Source organism: Vombatus ursinus, unplaced genomic scaffold, assembly GCF_900497805.2.
Source record: "Vombatus ursinus unplaced genomic scaffold, bare-nosed wombat genome assembly UNPS02001419.1, whole genome shotgun sequence".
Taxonomy (NCBI): domain Eukaryota; kingdom Metazoa; phylum Chordata; class Mammalia; order Diprotodontia; family Vombatidae; genus Vombatus; species Vombatus ursinus.
Genome location: NW_020941197.1, coordinates 1,577,816 through 1,587,139, shown reverse-complemented (window position 1 = coordinate 1,587,139; position 9,324 = coordinate 1,577,816). Strand labels below are relative to the sequence as shown.

The window sequence follows — 9,324 nt, the reverse complement described above, 5'->3', positions numbered from 1 at the left end:
GCTTCCCAGCTTTTTGCTTTTTGTTTAATCATGGTTTCGTTGGTTTTGTTTGTGCAAAAGCCTTTTAATTTAATATAATCAAACTGATCTCTTTTACATTTTGTAATGCTCTCTATCTCTTGTTTGGTCATGAATTCTTCCCTTTCCAAGAGATTTGACAGATAGACTTTTCGTTGCTCTTTTAATTTGCTTATGGTGTCACTCTTTATGCCTAAACCATGCACTCATTTTAACCTTATCTTGGTGTACAGTGTGAGATATTGTTCTGTACCTAGTTTGTGTCCTATTTTTTTTTCAGTTTTCCCTCTAGTTTTTTGTCAAATACTGAGTTCTTATCCCCAAATCTGGAGTCTTTTGGTTTATCAAACACTGGGTTACTGCAGTCACTGTAAAAAAGTAATTGTTTTAAAGGTTGGTTCAGGGTGGGGCATTTAGATAATATACAAACAAAAGATTTTAATAAAATATTTAAAATAAAGAAATATACTTTTATCTGTCAGATTTAAAAAAAACTTTTGTTTGCTAGATTAAAACCCTGATTATTTGTGAAATTTCAGCTGCTCTTTAACTCAAGGTTGGAACACATATCTCCTGAAATAAAAGAATTATTCAGCTGATTACCCTTACTAGGAAACAATGATAAGAAATTCAATATTAACCCTGAAAAGCTGAATATTTCATAGAACTTTTTCTTGCACATACATAGTTTTATATTTGTAATTTATGTTTTCCATCCATTTGCATTTAATATAATATGACATGATATGATATAATATCATATAAAATGATATAGGATATGACATAACATAGCATACAATAGCATAACACCTACAATGACTTGCAATTGCTAGGGTCTATAACCACTGTATATTCTATTTGACTCTAATACCTGTATGAAACCATACCTACCCTGTACTGATTCTTACTGTGAGAAAGAACTTGGAAATAGGAACATTTTTCTGGTTCCTAGGTGTAATCATTAGCACTTTTCCATATTCCAATGTATGAAAGCTCAAATATGGATGAACATTAGTTAGAAATTTGGAAAATTATTCAAACTACTACTATAGTATCAGGATTTTAGAACTGGAAGAGTCTGTAGAGGTCCTCTAGCTCAATGTTGTCTTTCTACTGTTTAGGAAACTGTGACACAAAGATGTTAAATACCTTCTCTAAATTCATCTAGCTACCAAATAACAAAACCAAGACTAGAAACTGGGTCTCTGAACTTATAGGCCAGAACTCTTCACATTGTAGTGTGCTGTTAATCCATGTCTGTATCATATCCTAACCAATTTAAGAACCCTCCAACACCAATATGAAAAGGGTTGCATTCCTAAATAACTTGGTGACTCATTGGTTTTATGAATCCTTTGGACTTGGTGAGACATTTCCAAAAATCTTTCTTTTTGTAAATCATTCCAAATCATCTCTGATAAAAAAGAGGGAAACAAGAGATTAATTGTGGTAGCTAGTAGAGAAATAATAATAGTAATGGTAATATTAGCTAAAATTCATGTAGCACTTCCTATGTGCTAGGTAATGAGTCAAGCATTTTATAATTATTATGTCATTTGATCTTCACAACAACACTGGTAGGTAGGTGATATTATTATTCCCATTTTACAGATGAAGAAACTGAGGCAAATAGTAGTTTGTCCACGGTCATAGATCTAGTATGTATCTGAGGCCAGATTTGAACTCAAGTCTTCTTGACCTCAAGCCTAGCATTTTATCTACTGTACACTCAGACTTACATCAGATTACTTCTCAACTCTGCCTTTTCCACTTGTCCCACAGTTCTAGGATTCAGAGAACAGGTTAGAAGAGTCAGGAAAGACAATGTAATACATCTTGCTATAACCTTATTCTCTTTATGCAAGCATAGAAACCATTTATTATTCCTTGTTTCCTAACTTTTGTTGAACTCTTGGAACCAAAGTCATCTTAATTGAACAATGTTGTTTTAGCTCATAATAATGTAAAAAAAACCCCACAAATAAATGAAGAATTAATATTACCTATGCACTTAGGTCAATATTAGCAAATCTTCCCTAGTTCAATAAGACAATGTGTCTAGTTGGTTTACAAGATTGGTAATATTTGATGAGGACTGAAATGTTTAACTTGTCATCCTCGTGGGTTTATAGGTGTATGAATATCTAATAGAGAAACCAGAGTATATGAGTATCAGATCTTTTGTATAGTCTATATGCCTTAAGATACTCCATATATGTGTAATTCTAACCTATTACTCAGCTATTAAAATACGATAGGAGTACTAGGTAGTTTAGTAGGAATAACTGGCTGAGGAAATTTCTAAAATAAGAATGAATGGAAATTGACTAAATGTGGACTTCATATTATATCTGATGAGATTTCATATAACTTCTTTCTAGAACAATTCACAAAATTGAATTCGATGGAACAAACATATTATTAACTGGCAAAACTCAATAATAGAGAATTATACTTTATTATGTAGTTGACAGAAGATATGAAATGTTGTATCCCATGTTTCATTAAATATTTCAATGATGGGATTGAGGAAAGCCTAATTTTATTTGTGTAACATGAAAATTTGATAAGGATAGTCCATTCAAGTACCATTCCCTCTATTTCTTCCTAAACTTGTATTTTACTTGGTATATATTTTGCATGTATCTAAATGTCTTTCTTAGCCTCCTCTGTCTCCTGTCAATAGAATGTAAAGTCTTTGAGGAGAGGGACTGTTTCTATTTTATTTTTTGTCTTTGTATCTTCAGCATCTAGCACAGTGCCTGACACAAAGTGGACACTTAAATTCTCATTGTTTGCTTAATTGGTTAAGTTTAAATGAACAAGACCTTAATAAATCAAGAAATAATTCTGGATTTGATTTTTGCCAATTATAAGGTACTAAATGAAGGAAATCAGCTACTGAAAGAAATGCAGGAAATTGTATTGGTCAAATCTGACTTCCTTCAAAGAAGAAAGAAGGAGATGAGGACTTACCAAAATATGGAACTGAACGCAAAGCAATGGTTGAACACATATTAGTGCTTTATTTAGCTGTTATTTAAGTCCTTGACCATAGTAGGCATGTGATTACTGGTTGATGAGTTGGGTTATGATATGGTTATATTGCTATCTGTAAGTCATATAAGTGTAAAAGGAATTATTATACTTTCCACTGGATGATTACTGCCTAATCTTTGTCTTGAAGGAAAAGGATGAAAGGGCCAAACTGCAAAATAAGTTAAGAAAAATGTGTAAAAGGAGGTCAAAAGTGCAATTATTGATGGCTATTGTAGGGTATATTAAAATATTAATTGATAACTTTTCCTTTTGAAAAAATAAAAGAAGTTTGAGTAATTAAGATGAGATGACACCATTTTAAAATATGCCTATTGCTGGGCTGATGAGAGCCCTCGGAAATTTTTAATGGATACAAATAAAGTAAGGGTGGATTAGACACATTCCAGGGTATTAAAGCTATTAAGATTATTGGACTGTGAAATATGTTGCCAAGGAAGTGCTAGATGCACCACCTCTTGAGACACTTAAAACTCAACTAACAAAACATTACGAAATATATTTTTGGGAAAAGGGATTTTTTAAAAGGATTTTTTTAAAAAGCAGAAATGGATGAGACAGTTGAGCCAAGAGGTCTCTTTTGTTCTTGAATTCTGTGTTTTGCTGACAGGACTTGAAGTGGTAGGCTGGCAAAATATTCAAAAATGTTAAAGTGAAGGCAGGCATTCTTAAATCTATGATTTGATCAATCATTTTCATCAATGTGATGGAGAGAATGACAACTGATTGACAGCTCTTTTCTGTCAATATTTATGATCTTGAATGTGGTGATTACTTTATCTCTTGAAAAGATCAAAAGGTTGTCTATTCTTCCATTCTTTCAGACTTTCAGAGAGTCAGTAAAAAGAAGTAAATATCAAAATCCATCAAATTTGTTTTTATTATCCCAAGGAGTATGAATCTTTACCTGAAGAATGCTTAGTTTCTTCACTTTCTTTTAAAAGGGACTTTTTTTTACAAGTTTTAAAAATATTTTTAAAGTTTCAATGTTTTAAAAATGTTTTTAAAAAATGTTCCCAACACAGAGCTTAAAAACAGCTTAAGAAACTATAGAAAAAGTAAATGCAATTGAAATATGTGGATAAATTCAATGTCTCATTGTGATGGGTATGTGAACCTTATTTTCTTGAAGGTTATAATGGATATTTCCAGCTCTGGTGGATCCTACAAAGCTAAAAAGGCCTTGGGTGCGGGCTCTGTAATAGACTATAAGTCTCTTGTTAAAGAACTAGCTTAGTTTTGTTCAGAGAAATGCATGAACTGTGTGGTTTCAGAATGCAGCTGTACCTACAGATTTTTGTGCCTGAGTCATGGGACAGTTGGGAAGGATAGGAGAGCTGGCTTGAGTTACAGGTATTGGGAGGAGGAAGCATGACATAGAATGCCATGATGTTTCTATGTTCTGCTAAAGAATAAGGTTCTACTGGGGAAGCGGTAGATGAGATGATCCAAGGTCTGGGGTTCGATGCCTCCCCCAGTGGAAGGAATCACTCTCCAGATGTTAGTAGTGCCATCTAAATTCTCCTGCTCTGGGGCAAAGTTCAGTCATGACATCTTAATTATGATGCTGTAGCAGAGTGATGAATGTTTGGTCCCCAGAAACTACTGAAAACCTTCAATGAGGGGTCATGATTTGTGTTGGTGGAGGAAATATGCATGCTTGATGAAATTACAGACCCTTAAAGTATTTTAGGGTCAGTGTAAATACAATCCCAGTAGAAATCTTTACTAAAGAATGCTCTTGAGCTTAAGATACTCCTTGTTAGAGGCTTCCAGGAGCCAACAGTGGAGTAAGCAGTAATTCACCATAACTCCCCCATATTCACCTACATACGACCATAAAATAGTTCCTCAAAATAAATCTTGGAACAACAGAATCAGCAAAAGGATGGGGGGAGGGAATGATCCTTGAGGCCAAGAAACTTGGAAGATTCACAGGAAAGGTCTGTCTCTCTTGGGTAAAATGCTAGTGTAGTCCAGGAAAGGAATCATCTCAGCAAGCCAGAAGCAAGTCCCACTTTAGCAAACCAGGGTTAAGTCCTGAGCCCAAGTGTAGTGAAGAAGGCAAACACCAATATCTGGACCCCCACCCCCGCCCACATGCCCCAGAACAGCCAGGTGAATTGGAAGAAGCCAGCTCTGAGAAGCACCGCATGCTTCAACATAGCCCCAGGCAAAGAGAAAACCTCCAGTGACCAGACTCCATATGCTACAGCATAGCTCTGGGCAAAGAGGTAAACACCAACCCTACAGGTGCCTAAGCAAACAGGCAGCCACCACTGCTCAGCCCCTGCCACCTTCTTCAGCATAGCCTTTGGAAAACAGGCAGCCACCAGCAGCCAGACCACTATGAACTTCAGTGTAGCCCTGGGAAAACACAAAAAAACATCCCACTGGCCTCAGAACATGACAGACACCACCACTAGTTTAGCACCAGCTAAGTAGTGTAGACCACTACGGTCTCCAAAAGCACCAGCCACACCACACCCTACCCACTCAGCCCAGCACTAGACATGAGGGTCCCAAATGGGACCTAGGATCAGTGCAGCAATGCGTAAAGAGCCAGGACCTGCAACCCCTGGCACAAGAGACATGAGACAGAGCTGAAATTTAAAAGAAAGGGAAAAGGCCGAAAAAGATGAGCAAAAGATGACAAAAAAAAGAATCTAACCATAGAAAGTTATTATGGTGACAGAAGAGGACCACAATGTCAAAACATCTGTGAGAAGAAACCCCAAAGAAAAATAAGAAGTGATATCAAGCCCAGAAGATCTCACTGAAAAGCTCAAAAAGGAGCTTAAAGTCACATAAGAGAGGTAGAAGAAAAATTGGGGAAAGAAATGAGAGTGATGCAAGAAAATTAGAGAAAAGTTAACAATTGCTTAAAAAGTAGAATTAGCCAAATGGAAAAAAAGGACAAAAGGTAATTGAGGAAAATAACACCTTAAAAGTTAGGATTGTGCAAGTGGAAGTTACAAGACATCAAGAATCCATCAAACAAATTCAAAATAATGAAAAAATGGAAGAAAATGTGAAATATCTCATGGGAAAAACAACGACTTGGAAAATAGATCCAGGAGAGATAATATAAGAATCATTAGGCTACCTTAAAGCCACAATCAAAAGGAGGACCTGGACAACATCTTTCAGGAAATTAACAAGGAACTGATGCAAAGTGAAATGAGCAGAACCAAGAAAACATTGTACACACTATCAGCAACATTGTGTGATGATCAACTATGAACGACTCAGCTCTTCTCAGCCAAACGATGATACAAGACAAGCACAAAGGACTCATGATGGAAAATGCTATTCATATCCAGATATGGATATCGAGATAAAGAACTGATGGACTTTGAATGTAGATGGAAGTACATTTTTTCACTTTATTCTTTTTCATGGTTTTGTTTCCTTTTCATCTGTTTCTTCTTTCACAACTGTGAGTAGTATGGAAATATGCTTTACATTATATCACATGCATAATCAATATAAAATTGTTAAGCATTTTCAGAAGAGGGGAGGGGAAGTGAGGAGGGAAAAAATTTGGAACTCAAAATCTTGTAAAATGAATGCTAAAATTGTCTTGAAATGCAATTGGGAAAAATAATATACTACATACATATACATTTAAAAAGATTTTCCTCATTACTAGTTAATTCTCTGTGAAATAAAATGTCCAAGGTATTTGCACAAAGTATAACCAAGTACATAATCCAAGAAATTAAATTTAAAAGATATATTTTTTACACATTGTCACCATTATTAACCTTAATTAGTGCTTGAAATATTCTGGAAGGACAATCTTCCTGTCCTTAACATAGCTATAGGGGAGTTTGTTAATTAAATGCATCTAAAACCATGAATGGAGTTTTGTTTCCTCAAAAACTGAGAAAAACATAACATGTGCTTTACTTAAAGCATATAGACTATATTGTCACTGAGGGTCACATTTCATAATCATAATTCATTCAAAATGCACACATCTTTATCCCAACTTTTCCTATTTTGGCACATGCTTCTAATTGAAAGGAAGATAGATGGGTATACTAAAATCTAAACAGTTTCAGTAATGGCTTCTAATTATTTTGTTGTAAAAACACAGACATTTTCTCTCTTTTAATAGCCATGTTTTCCTGCTGTTTGAAATTGCAGCAGTTTCTTTCAGAAACTGTGCAAAATATTTCCTATGCAATCATTTGGCAGACCCCAAATGAGCAATTTATAAGAGACATACTAAATAACATTGCTGAAACATAATGGTGCTGTAGAGGTATAGATAAAAAGGAGTATGAAACACACTGTGATTTAAGTTTCCCCTCAGCACCATAGGCATCATCTCACTCTTGGAGAGGCAGTTCGTTTCTGAAGCAGGTTTGCTTAACAACTGAGAGCAAAATTTTCAACAAATGTGACCAATATTATAATTAGACCATAAAGTAATGTGAGTAGTCATACTCACACACATGTACACATCACAACTCTCTCTCTCTCTCTCTCTGTCTCTCCCCCCCCAATAAATGATGGATAAATAAATTTTTTTCAGTGAGGAAAGTCTCTTAACTCTCATCACTCACATAGAACAATTTTGCCTTTAATTTATGAACTTAAAAAGTTGTTTAAGGGCAGTAAGAGACTAAATGATTTCAATATATTCTTATGGCTACTTTGTGTGTCAGAGATAGTACAGTGCTTTACAACCATTATCTCATATATATCACATTTACATCACTCGACAGTTTACAACAGATTTTATATACACCATCTCATTTGATTTTCAAACCATATCCTTAGGTGGATTTTCTTATTAACTCATTTTATAGATGAGGAAATTAAATCTCAGAGATATTAAGTGACTTGCCCATGGTCATGGAAGCTAATTAATGTCAGATCTTTTGTGAGCTAGTGCTTTTTCTTCTACACCACATGACTTTTCCACATATATGAATATTTGTATCACCTATCATCTAGAGCTTCCTAAGTTCCTAGACACACATGGTAGGACCCCAGAGTCCTGATTTATAAGTAATTTTTTGCTCTTGGATTTAATCTACTAGATAAACCTCAGAGTTTACTTTAAGGAAATTTCCAAATATATCCATACTATGGTTTTTCTTGTTTTCCCAAATGTGACTTAAATGGGTCCATTGCTACTGTACAAACATTCACTCAACATAACAAAGTATACACACACAATAGCCTTTATTTCACTCCATAGAAAATGCAGAAGACTTTAAGAACTCATAGGAACATTAAAAAATATAGGAACACATAAAACCCTTAATAACCCATAATATTTCCTTTTAAGGTAATATAAGCTGGGATTGCCTTTGTGACCATTCTTTGACATACTATTAAGTCCCTATAAGTATTTTTTTAATTTAATTTATTTTTAGTTTTCAACATTCACTTCCACAAGATTTTGAGTTCCAAATTTTCTCCCCATCTCATCCCTCCCCCCACCCCAAGATGGCACGCATTCTGTATACCCCTTCCCCTAACCTGCCTTCCCTTCTATCTCATCCGCCCGCTTCTCTTATCCCCTTCCCCTTCTATTTTCCTATAGGGCAGAATAGATTTCTATACCCCATTTCCTGTATTTCTTATTTCCCAGTTGCATGTGAAAACAATTTTTAACACGTGTTTTTAAAACTTTGGGTTACAAATTTTCTCCCTTCCTCCCTCCCCACCCACCCTCATTGACAAGACAAGCAACTCAACACAGGTTATACATGTGTAGTCATGCAAAACACTTCCATGGTAGTCATGTTGCGAAAAACTAAGTATATTTTCCTTCATCCTATGCTGCTCCTCTATTTATTCTATTCTTGCTTTTGACCCTGTCTCTCCTCAGAAGTGTTTGTTTCTGATTACCCTCTCCCTTGATATGCCCTCCCCTCTATCATCCCCCTGCTCTATTGTCCCCTCACCCCCCATTTTCCTGTAGGGCAAAATAGATTTCCATACCCAATTGAGCATGTATATTATTCCCTCCTTAAGCCAAATTCTATGAGAATAAGATTCACTCATTCCCTCTCACCTCCCCCTGTTTCCCCTCCACTGTAAAAACTTTTTCTTGTCTGTTTTATGTGAGATAATTTACCCCGTTCTACCTCTTCCTTTCTCCTTTTCCCAGTATAATCCTCTCACCCCTTAATTTTAATCTCCAGATATCACCCCTTCATCTTCAACTCACCCTGTGCCTTCTATCTATCTATCTATCTATCTATCTATCTATCTATCTATCTATCT

General features: G+C 35.3%; 1 pseudogene; it reads right to left on the bottom strand.

Moving 5' to 3' along the window:
• Nucleotides 1-5,108: 5,108 nt before the first annotated feature.
• The window catches only part of LOC114046193, a 23,766-nt pseudogene continuing 19,550 nt past the window's right edge, over nt 5,109-9,324 (bottom strand).